We start from the raw sequence: 14745 nt of genomic DNA, 5'->3' as shown, positions 1-14745 counted from the left end.
TAGACTTCTATGAAAGAATTAATGTTAATACCGCCTAAATGAAAAAAGTATTCATAAGGAATGGCATGATTTAGGAAAGCCTATGGCTACACAAAATCATTGCCATCATTACTGCTGATATTTGTAGCTGGTATAAAGCTTTCTGATATATAGTGAACTGAACACTGCAGCTTTAATTGAAGTTTGAATGTTATAAACAGTTAGATGTCTGGCTCTGGCTTGCATTCTAATACCATCAGCAGAACAGAGATGGGAAGTATAAACAAACCTTTTAACTAGATTACAGTCTCTAAAATGGCCAAGAAATCCTTCAGCACAAACTCCTGCGCGACAAATGTGGGAGAAGGAAAATGATTTTGGAATAATGCTAAAAAATAGCCTCTACATTTCTGTCATCACTGGAACATGTATTTGACTTTCTAAATATCGGCTTAATATTCGTTAATGATAAACTTTACATTTAACTTTCCAAATAAGTAAAAATCCTTTTGATCTTATACAGCAGCTGTTTTTTTATATCAGTATATCCCAAGTAAAGAAGCTTTTTAAAAATCAATACTTTTCTTTTGTTGAATGTGGAATACTTGCCTCCCCCCAACATTAGTGACTGTATGTATACAGCCAAGATTATTTTTAGATAGTAGTAATATTAAGAATGTATGTATGGATTAAGTTAATCATTGGCCAACAGATCAGTAGACATTTCTGGACTCAAGGTATATAGAAAACAAGAGCTTTGGATACAATGATGAATGTTAATATAATTTAGTATTCAATCAACCTTAAGAAACATTTTAGTTTTAGGTTTACTTCCAACTTTCAAGATATAGACTTGAAATTTAAAAAAGGGGAGCACAATAATGTAAATTTTAACACTAGCACCATACAGAAATTTTTCCTCTAATTGCCTGAATCTTGGTTGGTTGGCAAAGAACTCAGTGAAGCATGGATGTGCAAAAATTTTCACCATTGCAAGGTGGGTGACTGATTTATAGAACTCATTTTCATCTTTTAAAACAATATGTTCTAATAAATTACTCAATAACACAGATTTTAATTACAAGTTCTCTAAGAAAAGGTTATATAGGTCAACTGAAACAGGACTCAAATTAGAATGTCACATACAACTCTGAATGAAGTATATGCTTTTCACCAGGTATGATATCATTAGTGATTTTCTTTTCCATCATGTACAGCTACATTAGAAGATATACCTTAATATATGTTAAGCCTAGTTCTCACCTTGGCTCTCTGAAAAATTATACTGAGTCATTCCAACTTCTGAAATCTTACCTGATATTACAGAAATACTTCAAACAGAAACAATGATGAGTTAGAATCTTTACTTTCAACCTTTATCTTTAGGTATTGCCTTTGCCTATTAGGAATTACCTTCAGGTTATCTAAGGAAGTTGTTTGAGACCATAGACTTATTCTATCCCACCGATTACTGAGATTATTCGTTAAAGCAATAAAACCAATTTGTTATAAAGTTTCCTCTCTGAAATATAATAATTACAGAGAATAGTTCTTTACATTTAAAAATATATCCAAATTCTACAGGTCATAATGCATCGGCATATTATTTATAGAATAACGTAGTCAATTTATGCATATAGGATGAATGTGTATTTACTTAGGATGCATATGAAAATTACTTAACAACATAGAATTTAAAAAAAATTACTCTTTTCTCCTAGAAGCAAATAATGTAAAAGCAAATCTGGTTAGCTGGGTCAAAATGTATTTTAATTCAGTAGCTGCTTTAAAGAATAACTATATAATAAATCAGTGCCCGGCTAGCTCAGTCGGTAGAGCATGAGACTCTTAACTACATAATAATTTAGGCATCTAGAGAATCCAACGTGTTGTCCATTCTCATACTAAAAATATTTCTGACTTTAAGTAGTACTAAAGAGTACACTAAACCTAATTCTATATGTGTAATGTAGTAATTATGAAAATTTTGTAAGATACAGGGTCTAGAAGATATGTATATATACATACCCAACCACTAGGCAATATATGTCCCCTCTGTGTAAAGGTTTTCCATTAAAACATTTACATTAAAATGTTTACAGTAAATATTCATTGGGTTACAAATTGTTAGAACCTTCAAACTTCACCTAACAAAATGCTAAATGTAACCCATGCAAGAGAAAGGAAGTTCAATATGTAGAAAGCCTAAATGTAATTTTTGCCATACAGAGAGAAGACTGACTTTATGTATACAGCTGACCCTTGAACAATGAGAGTGCTGACCTCTGGGCAGTTGAAAATCCCATATAACTTCTGACTCCCCTAAAACTTCATTACTAAAAGCCTAGTGTTGGCCAGAAGCCTTACTGATAACGTAAGTCAATTTACATGTATTTTGTATGTTACGTGTATTAAATATTGTATTCTTACAATAAGCTAGAGGAAAAAAAAGTGTTAAGAAAATCCTAAAGAAGAAAAAGTATACTTACAGTACCGTAACAATTCTGCATATAAGTGGACCTGCAGTTCAAACCTGTGTTGTTCAAGGGTCAAGTGTATTTTATTTCAAGTTGCACACTGGTCTGGATCTATGTTCCTTATAAAGAACTGGGTTTGTTGATTGTTTTTCTGTCCTTATAAACTTTTAGAAATTTTCCAACACTCTATTAATAAGCCACTAGAGCCATGATTTTACTAATGTTTACGACTACTTACTGACTGGTAAAAGCTATAGTGACCATGTTTTAAATTTAAAAAGTGTTATGAATTTACTGTGATTATTTTGCTGCTATATGTAAAATGCTGTTTTGTCACAATAGGTTTCCCCATTTGTAACATGGGAACAATGTTCAAAGTTCACAGGACCAGTAAATATATATATTTATCACAGTGTTAAGCACTTATAATAAATGGTAACTATAATTATTACTAGAATAAAAAGTTAAGAATGAGTTTGAAAGAGATCAGAATTGACCTTCAGAAGTCTATGTACCTTCACAAGATACTGTACCAGCAAGAGAGTCCCTCCTTTCAAATTGTAAATCAATATTATTCTAAAAAGTACAGTTTAAGGGGGACAAAGAAAATCCAGGAAATTTCTCTCTAATATTTTTAAATTATATATGAAGGCCATGATAGGAACCAAGATAGTATCCTTTGGTTTTGAAACATCCATACCTAAGAAATTTCCAAATCATTTTACTGAAGTTGTATCACATAATCAAGATTAAAAATTGCAACTAACCAGTTTAGAGCTAGAACTGGAAAGTTTCTAATGAGGATCTTGGAGGAATTTATCTAGTGCATACTGAAAATTCCAAAACTCCTAAGTAGTATATACTGTAATTATTCCATGATAATTAAATTATTCTGTTAACTTAAACTATAGAAATTAACTAAATGATCAAAATGATGTTCCATGTCTTCCAAAGAACCATGAAAGATAGCCTGTTATATGAAATGTAAAAAGAAAAGTTACTTTTGAGAAAAAAAAAAACAACTTTAAGTTTGGAGAGTTTGGGTTTGGTTTTTTGGGGGGAATAATTTAATGAGATACTTCAATGAACAATGTTGATAATCTTCAAATAAAAGTATATATCAATAAAATACTAGCAATGATAGCCACATAGACTAATTTTATGGTCTAAAATTAATGAATTATATATAGAATAGAAATCCCCAGAATACAGTATTAAGTGGAAAATTTTTCTTTATATTTTTCTATTTTAATAAAATACAACAAAATCCTTCTTAAACATGCATTTTTCCACCTAACAGTATCCATTTAGTTAATATAAAATTTATTTAGGAAAAAACATCAAAATAAAGTTATAACCAATATACTTGTGGAATACAATTAAAATATCTCTTCACATTAAACTGTAGGGACCATCCTTGTTTCTCAGATGCCTAGCACAATGCCTGAAAGACAGTAGGTGCTCAGTAGATGTTTAATGAATACCTAAGTACAATCTGTTTTGCACATACATTCAAAATCCAGACAAGTCTGCAAAGGTACATAAGTTGGACATAGGCTTTCTGGCTGACTTCATGGGGTCCCAGTGATGACTAGGAGTAAATCTTCATATCCATAGAAAACTGGAAAGTTGATAAGTGTCTGGGTAAGGACCAAAAAAACAAAGTCAGGGAAACATGTCACCTAAGTAAAGTTGCTTTATAGAGCTGGTAAAAGTGGCCTAATCATTCCAATAACCTATTGTACTAGTCACTCAATGAAATGAAATTTAAGTGTATCTTGAACATTTGCTAGTATATTTTAATTGGAATTTTTTTGAAATCTCTTATTAAAAATAAATTATTTTTGTTAAATTGCATCCTGTACAAGGATTAAAGGGAATATGTTTTTACTTTCTATAAGTACTATATTGTTAATGGGATTTAATTTGGCTAACAGAAAAAGTGAGAGCTACAGTAAAAATAAATTTAAAAATTCACGGTAGTGGAGAAATTGTAGCAGGGAGGCAAGGAAAGGAAAAAGGAAGAAAGGAAAAGAATCCTACATATGGGAGTAAAGAAATTCAAATATGCCTAACTCTATTATCAATTATGACAAGCAACCAGTAGGGCCTCCTATGCACCAGACACTGCTATGAGGGACACTGACACTGCTATGAGGGATATAAATTGTTAACAAGACAAAAATCCTTAGTCTTAAGTGGTTCACAGAACAAGACTAATAGGTAAACATTTATAATACAATATGCATCATATATATATATATATATATATATATATCTTTAATCAAAGAGTAAGAAGTATATTTACTGATTAATTAGTAGAAGTACAGAGAAAAAATAAGCATCCGGGAAAGCTGAAATAATTCTCAAAATAGTAACTATCCAGAATGAGAGAAATCAGTACCTCTTAAAATAACAACAAATAACTGAATTATAAATAGACAAAATTTTGGCTTAAAGCGATTTACCTAAATATTCTTAAAACAATATGCCTCCATATAAAATCCCTAAGTGCTATACACAAAACTGTGAATGACAGTTTCATTTCTGACAAAAGAAAATGAGGTGGTATAGCATAGAGAATGTTAAGAGAGCTAAGTTCTCTGGTCCACGCTCTGCTCACTTAGAGGCCTTGGAAACTAGGCAAGTTCCTCAAGCTCTCTGAAATTCAGCATTATGTTAAATGAAGAGCTGGATAAAGTGACCTCCAAGATATCACACAGATGAAAATTACAATCCTAAAATGTATTAATATTTAAAAAATAAGCCATAATAAAAAAGGTTTTCTAAATATAAATCATTATCCAACTTAGAAGAAGTCTGGAATTCTCAAACCATACAGAGTTACCCTAGGAGTGGTGGGATAAAGGAATGTTTTCAAAAGAAAAGCAGACATAAATTGAGTAAAGGTATTATACTCAAGGCTGTAAATTTTCACTCAGCTGCCGACGGGCAACTACCATGCAATTATATACACAATTTGCTTTCCTTAAAATTGATTTCTTCACTAAGTTCTACTTTCTCCCTCTTATGTTAATGTTGCTGAGGAATTAGGGTGAGGACGAGAAATCCTAGGTAGACCTGAAATAGTAGTATTGATGTTGGGAGAAAAACTTGAACTTGACACAGATTTCTGCTGAAGTGCACCAATTACACCTCAGAGAAAGGTAAGGAACTGTTCAAACTGATGACAGAAAGGAGGGAAACAAGATCATATTGTTTACTGCTACACAGCTTTTTCCCCGTGTCTAAATGTCTACTTTTGCACACATTAACGAAAATTTTACAGAACAAGTTTCTACATTTGCAGTGCGTTTCTGCCACTAAAATAGAAGCATATTATGTTTTGGCTTTACCATCAAGAAAATAAAAAATTAAAAGTATTACCATGTTTTAATATTTATGTCAATTATCCATCTAGATTTATGTTTCTTCAATCCTTTCTATTTGATCAAATTGCTGTTTTCATACTACCAGTCTGATCATAAAATTGCTGCTTTACAGAAGAATATTTTTTGCTGACATAAATTATGGGATCAGAGATACCAATGCAGTTACAAAAAAGGGTGTGTGTGTGTGTGAGAGAGAGAGAGAGAGAGAGTGTGGTGTGTGTGAGAGAGTGTATATATGAATGTGTGCATCCATCTTCAAGGAAAGGATAAAGAAATGTATGTATGAAACAAAATGCCACTTTCCAATGTAAGCCCTAGTAAAAGGCCTACATTGGAAACATACTTTCTAGCATTTGTGAAATAAAATACAGCACTGAATTTGAAAGCCATAGTGATTTTTATGAAGACTGTTATTCTATAAACCTAAACCTGGATTTATCTTTCAATTTATGTCTAACTACAATGAATGTACTAACTACGACTTCATGATTTGACTCATGAAAATATATTTTAGAAATCTGTCTCCTTTTACGTACAGTGAGCAATTTGGTTCAGTACCCCAAGAGATGAAAAACTCATCTCAATTTACAACACTAAATAAATAATTCAGTTAAAACTGAAAGTGGTACCAATCCAGCAAACTATTGATGGAGAGGTTTGGCCTTCCATGAAGCCAGAACAACATAAAGTTTTCAATGGGGATTACTTGTTCAGACAAGTTACAAAGGTTAGAAAAATACCCAGATTAATTAGAAAATAGCTAATATTCTCGTCTTATGGAAAATAAATATCAAGAACGTATGTAGGAAGAGATAATACCGGTGGTATTTAAACTTTGAGCATTTTAAGCTTTGAACTTTACATGCTGATATATGAAACAAACATTTAACAAAACAAGCAGTAATACAAGTCAAAACCTAACCAAAGGCCTCTATCAACTAAAAATTTGAAATCTCCCATGCAAGTCAGACACAACAACAACAACAAAAAAGGAAAATTAAACCCAGAAAGCAAAAACCAATCAAGTCTGTTCCAACACTGAAGTCAATTTCCAAATCACATACAGAACCAAAAAGGGGAAAACACTCAGGTCTACAAATGGATAAGCAGTTCCAATACAATCCAGATCCCGACATTTTCCCACTCAGAAACAAATGCAGTGGAGCTTTTCCTGGGGAAAAAGGAAAAAAGCTCTCCAAACGAATTTTTTCAAGTGACATCTAGAAAGTGTGCCTCTTTCTGTCTCTTTCCCTGGCGCCTCATTGGAGGAAGGAGGGGGTTGTTTTTGTATTCTCCCCCACTGGAGCAAGACACAATCAGATGTTAGCTGGAGAAGAGAAACCACTTTTGACAACAGCAAATAAAAATAAAAGTGCCCTTCCTCCTCTGACAGGATGGGCACCCACCTCACACACCCCTCCCCACTCCAACCCCTCCTTCACTCCCCCCCCCACCCCAGCACCACCCCCTCCTCACCCCGGAGCTCCACTGCGTATGTGGTTTGGTGCTACTGCTGCCCCGGAGTTAAAGTCAGAGCCAGAGGAAGGCAATGAAGCCCCCACAGACACACTTACCTTTCCTGCCCCCCACTTTTGAGTGCCTTCCCTGGAGCTGTGGAGGATGACACAAAGGGTAATAAAGGGGGGGGAGTGGAGGAGGAGGAGGCGAAGGAGGAGGAGAGCTGGGGAAGTGGCTGCTCCTGGGTGTAGTGAGATGTCTCCAGCCAGGGCCAAGCAGCAGCAGCAGCAGTAGCAGCGGCAGCAGCAGCAGCAGAGAAGGGTCTGTGTTGCTAAGAGGCTTTTGGTCTCTTTCTCTCCTCCTCTCACGGCCAAAGAGGAGGAGGGTGGAGGGGGCTCGGGAGGGAGGCTAGTGGAGGGGTGAGGGGGTAGGAGTCGTGGATGGGGGTTTTCGAAGAAGAAGAAACTCCTTCTTCTTCTCTCTCAGGCTCAATCCCCCTCTCAGGTCTCAGGGCTGGAGGGTGGGGGAAGGAACTCAGCCGCCTTCCCCCCACCCCCCTCAATTCAAGGTTGAAGTGGGGTAAAATTAGTGTCCTGTCCCTTTAAAAATAGAAATAAAAGGTGCCCCCCCTCTGCCACTGCCTCTCTCTTCATCATCAGCTGCTGCTGCTGCTGGGGTCTCTCTGCTGGGGGGGGGAGGGGGGGTTCGGGTAGAAGAGACGGGAGGCACTCACTGCGCATGCCCCTCCCTGACGGGAGGCTGGTTGGTTGAAGGCAGGAGGAGGGGGAGGGGAGGAAATGATACGGTTTCCCAGAAGGCTCCGAGGCACTTGCGACCCGGAAGACATTGTAGCAGGGGGTAGAGGGGCGGGGGCGGGGAGTAGGAGGAAGTCGCTACTCTTTAACACCCCCTGCCCCCGCCTCTTTCCTAAGGGAAAGTGGATGAACGGAAGTGGGCGGGGACGGAGACGCAAGTAGGTCACGTGTTGGGGCGGGAGTGGGGCGGGGTGGGAGACGCGGTGCGTGCGCGGGGAATGTCGGGAGTAGTGGTGTACCGTTGGCAGTAGCAGGTGAAGCTGAGCAGACTACGCGGCGAGCGGCGCCTGTGAAGCGATTCCTGTGGTCGCCAAATTCCTGTTCTGCCCTGGTAAGGGCAGACTTTTCTGTGAGAGGTAACATGGGGTAGGCTGGCCTCAAAACGAAGGCCAAGGTCGCCAGGGCGAAAGGCGAATCGAAAAGAATGAGGACGGAAGGTTGCGGAGACTGGGAATGCGGGAAGAGGGCAGGCTTGTCTAGGCCAGGCAGGCCCCTTATGTCTCGTGGTCTTCCTGTGAGGCTGCCAACAAATCCCTGAAGTCTGCAGGGATTCCTCAAGAGAGTAGATCTCTGGTGGGGTGTTGACTGCACCCGGTGGTGGTGAGGAATTTGATGATCCTGCTTCTAAAGAGAAATGGGATCAGAGATGACTCTGTTGACTGTTCAGCTCAGAGCAGGGGGAGAGAAAAGCTCCATGTGTGAATTTTGACAACTTCTGGCATTGGATGCATTACTTGCATTGGGTATTATGACCATCATTCCTTACTTTGCTATGCTCCCTGGAATTCTGGAGTGGTTTTGGGGAGGAGGGAGCAAGCTGAGAAGTCTTGAATGGAATTTGCCTCCCATATCTTGGCGTTGTTGATGCAACACAACGCCTAGGCTTGTTCTCAGAAAGGGATATGGGATTGTGTAGTCCTTGATGTTGTACGGTTTATAGAGAAGGGACATAAAATTTTCCTTTTCTGCAGTGTAGATTAGAGATTTTTAAATGGATATTTTGTTTTAAGTTTCTTTGGTTACTAGTCTCGGATTTAGAGCCTTTGGTTTCTCAATTAAATACCAACTATGTTTGCTGGAAATGTTTCCCTCGTAAGATAATAATTCAAACTATTGAAGAATTCATGAATTTACATTAGTAAGGCTTTTTTAGTAAAATATCACCATTTCTTTTTCATATTCATTTCATACAATCTTAACTAGAACCATTGCGATCTTTCAGCTACCTTCTTTGGTAAAAGTACTTTGAAAGATTATCACCCTTTATGATTTCTTTTAAGACCAATAATCTAAAATTCCTCATGTTTGTTGTATTGGTATTATTTAATTCTGTAATGAGTTCTTTAGGATACACTATCAGAGTTGCTACTTTTCTACATTTTACTTCTTATGTTTTGGCAATGGACCCTATTTATACATCATTGCCTAGTGCTTCTTTCTCTGTGTGTAATAGTCTTTTGTCAAACGGAATAAAAACTAGACTCCTGTACCTTAAAATTTTGTTCGTATTGCAGCTAAACATTTACCACTTTATAAAAGAAAAAAAGTTATAGCAAAGCAATTTAAGTGCCTTCGGTAACAAATTTTTTTATGTTAAGATACTAAATATGTAAAAAATGCACAAATCATAGGTATGCAGTATAATGAATAATTACTAAGTGAACCCTCTGGTGATCGCTACCAAAGTCAAGAACTAAAACACTCTTGGCACTGGAGACCTACTCCTCCCCCCATCCATTCCTGAATATTCTCCTGCTCACCACTTCCAGAGGTTAACACTAACTGAATTTTTAGGTAATTATTTCCTATTTTTATTTCAAGTATTTTCTTAACCACCAATGTTGGCATGCCTACACGATGTAGATGAATTTTGCCTGTGTTTTACCTATACGAAAAGAATTACAGGGGCGCTTGGGTGGCTCAGTTGTTAAGCGTCTGCCTTTGGCTTAGGTCATGATCCCAGGGTCCTGGGATGGAGCCCCGCATCGGGCTCTCTACTCCTCAGGAAGCCTGCTTCTCCCTCTCCCACTCCCCCTGCTTGTGTTCCCTCTCTTGCTGTCTCTCTGTCAAATAAATAAAATCTTTAAAAAAAAATTAGAAAAGAATTACACATTATGTGTTAGTTTCCTCTGTGGTCACTATATTTTTTTTAACCCTGTTAGTAGATTTAGCTGTAGTACATGTTTTTTCATTTTTGTATAGTAATGTCAATAGTAAATGGTGTAGTAAGTTCTTTTATGAATAAACCACAATTAATTTAATTTACTCTAAGATTAATGGACATTTGGATTGTGCCCAGTTTTTAGCAGTTAAAAGCAATGCTACTATGAATGTTCTTATGCATGTATTTTATGCACATAGCATGCATTTTTGGAGAGTGTAGATTATGCCAAACTTTTCCAAAATAGGTATATCAATTTATACTCCTACCAGCAGCGTATGATACATAACTTTTTTCTAATGTCTCACCAAAAACAATGATGGTTTTCATTTTTGCCAACGTGATGAATGTGGCTTTATGTTAATGTTTTAATTTACAGTGCTCTGGTTATTAATGACTTGGAGCATTTTGTAAAAAATTTATTGGCTATTTCAATTTCTTGTTTGAAATGTCTTTTCCTATTCACAATGTTTCTATTGGGTTGTCTGTGTTTTACTTAAAGATTAGACCAGTGTGGCAAATATTTTCTCTGTGCTTGGAGCATTTCTTGCATCCTCAATGATTTTATCTTCATTTCATTCCTTACTGGCTTATATGCTATTAGTATTATTTTAAATCTATTTGTAATTTTAACTCAAAGGAAGAGGTTCTGTACTTGTGCTACCCACTACTGTTAGCCCGCTTGTGGCTGGCCATGGACCACTTGAAATGTGCTTAGTGTTGCTGAGGAACTGAATTTTTAGTTTTATGTAGTGTTAATTTAAATTTGAAAATTGATACTTGATTCAGTTGTTGAAAAACCCTTAAGTATGTCTGGAACAACTTGGGTATGTAAATGTACTTTTCAGCTTGAAACTAAAAATAAAGATCAAGTATTTCTGATGACGATTTAGCATCTGAATTGTCATGTTCTGTAAATGTCAAATACCAGATTTCTAAGACTTAGTATGAAACCAATGTGAAATAATTCAGCTTTTTATTATGATTGCATGTTGAAATTATAATAAATTAATTTTACCTTTTTTTTAATGTGGGTACTAGAAAATTTTAAATTATATATATATATGAGTGGTATTGTATTTCACCTGAACAGTACTGTTCTTACCATCAATGTTCAGTTACATATTCCTATATTTTTACCATTTGCAGTGTTCATTAATTTTTGCATCTCTGAATTTTCTTTAAAGATCTTTTTATAGAATTTTTTTAAAGATCTTTTAATATACTGTTTAGAATATCTTTAATACAGATGTACTGACGATCAGTTTCTTAATTTTTTGCTTACCTTACAGTGTCTTGTTTCATCTTCAATCTTGAAGAATGTTTTGGGTCTTTTAAATTGTAGATTGTGATTGTTTTTCGGAATCTTAAAGATAATGTTCCACTGTGGGTTTTTTGCTTTTAGATTTTTTTGGCTTCCGTTAGTGATTTTGAGAAGTCAGCTGTCAATCTAATACTTGCTGCTTTGAAAGCAATCTCTAAAAAAATGTTTTCTTTGTCTTAAGTTTTCTGCTACTTCTTTATGATGTTTTGTATAGAATTCTTTTTCCTGTTTTGGGTAAATTGAGATGCTTGAATCTCTGGATCAGTGTGTTTTTAAGAAGTAAATCACCCAAATTCTTACTGTTTGTAGCTACTTGGTAAAAAATTACAGTTATGGCTTTTATTTTTATTATTCATAATTTGTTTGTGACTGATCATTTCAGTCTCTTAATTTTTTAAGGGTCTGTTTCTGCTGGTTCATGATTTTTTTCTTGTGTGCCTACGTGCTAGTTATTGGATTTGAAAAATTATAGGATTATTTAAGTCTTAGGATAATGGTATATTTTTCAAGAAGCCATTGTTTCCTAGGAAAGATGATTAACCATGCTACCAGTCCCAAGTCACTTAGTTCATGTTCAAGACTTCAGATTACTTGTTTTATATATATATAAATCTATAAAACATATATATTTATACTTATACACACACACACACACACACACACATACACATACACATGACATTAAGCAGGGCTACAAGTCATGAGTTGTATGAGTTCTATTTTACATCCAGTTCTCCCTGACCTGATGATGTTGCCCTTAGGATCTCAACTTAATTTGGGTGATGATTTATTTGCATCCCACTTTGGGGGGATCCTGTGCTTTGATTTTTTCCCTCATAGTCCAAGAAATCTACCAGCAGCTCAGCCTTTCTTCTATTTTCTCAGCTTTTTCTTCTGGATAGGTAAAAGGCCTCAGGAAGAAGTAACTGAGTATGGGGTTTATTTTTCTGGTTTACTTTCTAGATTTTGGTTTGTAATTTCATACTGCTTTATTTATTTGATTTCTATTGTGAAGAATTTTCTGTTGGTTTCAGTGGGATTGATCTGATCCGCCATTACCATAAATAGAACCCTTATCCTCTTTTTTTCTTTTTAAAAAATTTTTGAAAATTGATTTCAAGATCTTTCTGCTTCCAACCAAACTTGTGTGTTTTAACTTAAGTCGTACATTAGTTTAAAAAATTTTAAATCACATAAGGCTCTATAGCATAATAATCCAAGTTAATTAGAATTTATTTTTTTGAAGATTTTTATATATTTATTTTAGAGAGAGAGTGCATGTGCATGCAAATGGGGGGAGGGGCAGAGGGAGAGAGAAATTCAAGCATACTCCCTGCTTGTGGGGAGCCCTAGGCAGGGCTCGATCTAACAACCCTGAGATCATGACCTGAGCTGAAATCCAGAATCAGCCACTTAACCAGCTGAGCCACCCAGGCACCCCTGATTTTTTTTTTTTATGATACCCTCATTTTCTGCTGTGCATGGTATTCCCCAATGTAGAGTTCTTCTGTGTTACTCTGTAGAACCTTGTCTTCTGATGGAGTGGGATAGAGGCCTCCATTTAATTTTAACTATTTTAGCACTTCAGTTTTTTGAAGATGAATTTTAGCCCAAATTAAAATACTGGTTATTAAGTGACCTTGTTGTTACGTGTTTATCCTATCTGAACAGGATTGGCCGATGAGACTACATTTTACAAAATGCTTAAATTGGAAAATGAGATATAAGTTGAACATTATAAATTAGGAGGTAGATGAAACCTGGAATTGACAGTTTTTCCCCTTCTTCTATTTCAGTCTTATTCCCCCTCTTCACTCCAAATTCTTTCCTAGGTGCTTATCCTCAAAGAAGCATCTGTTGGGGTTGCTAGTTTTTCCTCTTTTTTTCCCCTTAGTATCACATTCTTTTCTCAATGGCCCTTCTCATCTTCAGTAAAAACACAATAAAATCTAAGATATTTTACTGCTTCTTTGATTAACATGGCAATAAAATTCCTATGAAGTTTTGACCAAAAGATTGAGATCAGATTTGACAATATTAAAGGTCTAAGTGTGTTAGCTTTTCTTTTGGTGCACATGTACATTTTCACTTTTCTCCCATATGCTTTCATCTTGACACCATTATAAGAATATACATTTTTTATATAGATGACCTAGAAATGTCAACTTATATTGTTTTCTTAAAATAATCACTTCTAGGTTTGTGTATGTCTTAGTTACTTTACAATGAGTAAAAACCAAAAATATTTCCTCTAAAAGCTGTGTTGGAACTAATAGCCATTAGACCTCTATTGTTTGAATCTTGTCTAATGTGATATATATAGCACCATTCTGATTGTGGGCATCATGTATTAAAAATTTATATTGAAACAAATTTTGTATGTGACATATGTTTAGAAGCTAAAATACAATGTTTAGTGTCACAGCACTGATAACTTTATATAGTCAAATTATATATTAGTTATGTTCCTGAATACTGCCATGATCAGTGTTGACAAGAATGAATAAAATACAAAAATTTTGCTTATTTTCATACATAAATATTCTTACTTTCATATGTAAATATTCTATTCTTCTGATTTCTTTAAGAACAAAAACAGATGAATTAGTTTTAAAATATTTTTAAAGTAGTTAATATTTTCTTTGAATTACCATTATTGTTTTGCAAACATTCTCACAGGGTCATATTCTCCCAAAGCAGATTTTGCCCATAAATTGTATTTTACAGAGATTTTTACTTCACTTTGTAGGTTGCTTGTTTTACTGACTTGAAAGTGACTGCCTTTTGTACTTAACATTTCATTTTCACAAATCTTCCATAAGTTTGTGTTCCCACCTGGATTTTTCACAAATTGTCATTAAAAAGAGTAAAGAGTTTTTGGGTCTATAATTTCCCATGTGTTTTGGGATCACCATAGTTGACGGCAGAGAAAAGAGAAGATTGTGACTTCGCACTTTGCTTCATCCTTTTTTTTTTTTCCTTTTTGGATTTTTAAGTTAATGGACTCATTTTTTAGAGCAGTTTTAGGTTTTACAGAAAAATTGATGTGATAATACAACAAATTCCCATATATTCCTACTGGCTTAGCTCCTCTACTATTAACCTAGTTTACCTTATTGTTAACATTTGCGTGGAGTGG

At 35.3% G+C, this 14745-nt stretch overlaps 2 protein-coding genes across 13 annotated transcripts in view; one reads left to right on the top strand and one right to left on the bottom strand.

The window, feature by feature from the left end:
- Positions 1-8086, bottom strand: part of MBD5 (methyl-CpG binding domain protein 5) — a 437846-nt gene extending 429760 nt beyond the window's left edge. For 2 of the 4 annotated variants that reach the window (XM_036064765.2, XM_036064768.2), the window contains exon 1: positions 7423-8026. The gene's annotated coding sequence lies outside the window, so the exon portion shown is untranslated. The other 2 variants (XM_078070760.1, XR_013447132.1) reach the window with 2 other exon arrangements.
- The window catches only part of ORC4 (origin recognition complex subunit 4), a 91255-nt gene continuing 83903 nt past the window's right edge, over positions 7394-14745 (top strand). For 4 of the 9 annotated variants that reach the window (XM_036064782.2, XM_036064780.2, XM_036064778.2 and 1 more), the window contains exon 1: positions 8303-8452. The gene's annotated coding sequence lies outside the window, so the exon portion shown is untranslated. Of the gene's footprint in view, positions 7481-8226; positions 8280-8302; positions 8478-14745 lie in introns of those variants that run through there. The other 5 variants (XM_036064781.2, XM_078070762.1, XM_078070761.1 and 2 more) reach the window with 4 other exon arrangements.

Source organism: Halichoerus grypus, chromosome 4 (genome assembly GCF_964656455.1).
Source record: "Halichoerus grypus chromosome 4, mHalGry1.hap1.1, whole genome shotgun sequence".
Lineage (NCBI taxonomy): Eukaryota > Metazoa > Chordata > Mammalia > Carnivora > Phocidae > Halichoerus > Halichoerus grypus.
The sequence above is the reverse complement of the archived record's forward strand: the minus strand, read 5'-3'. Positions and strand labels throughout refer to the sequence as shown.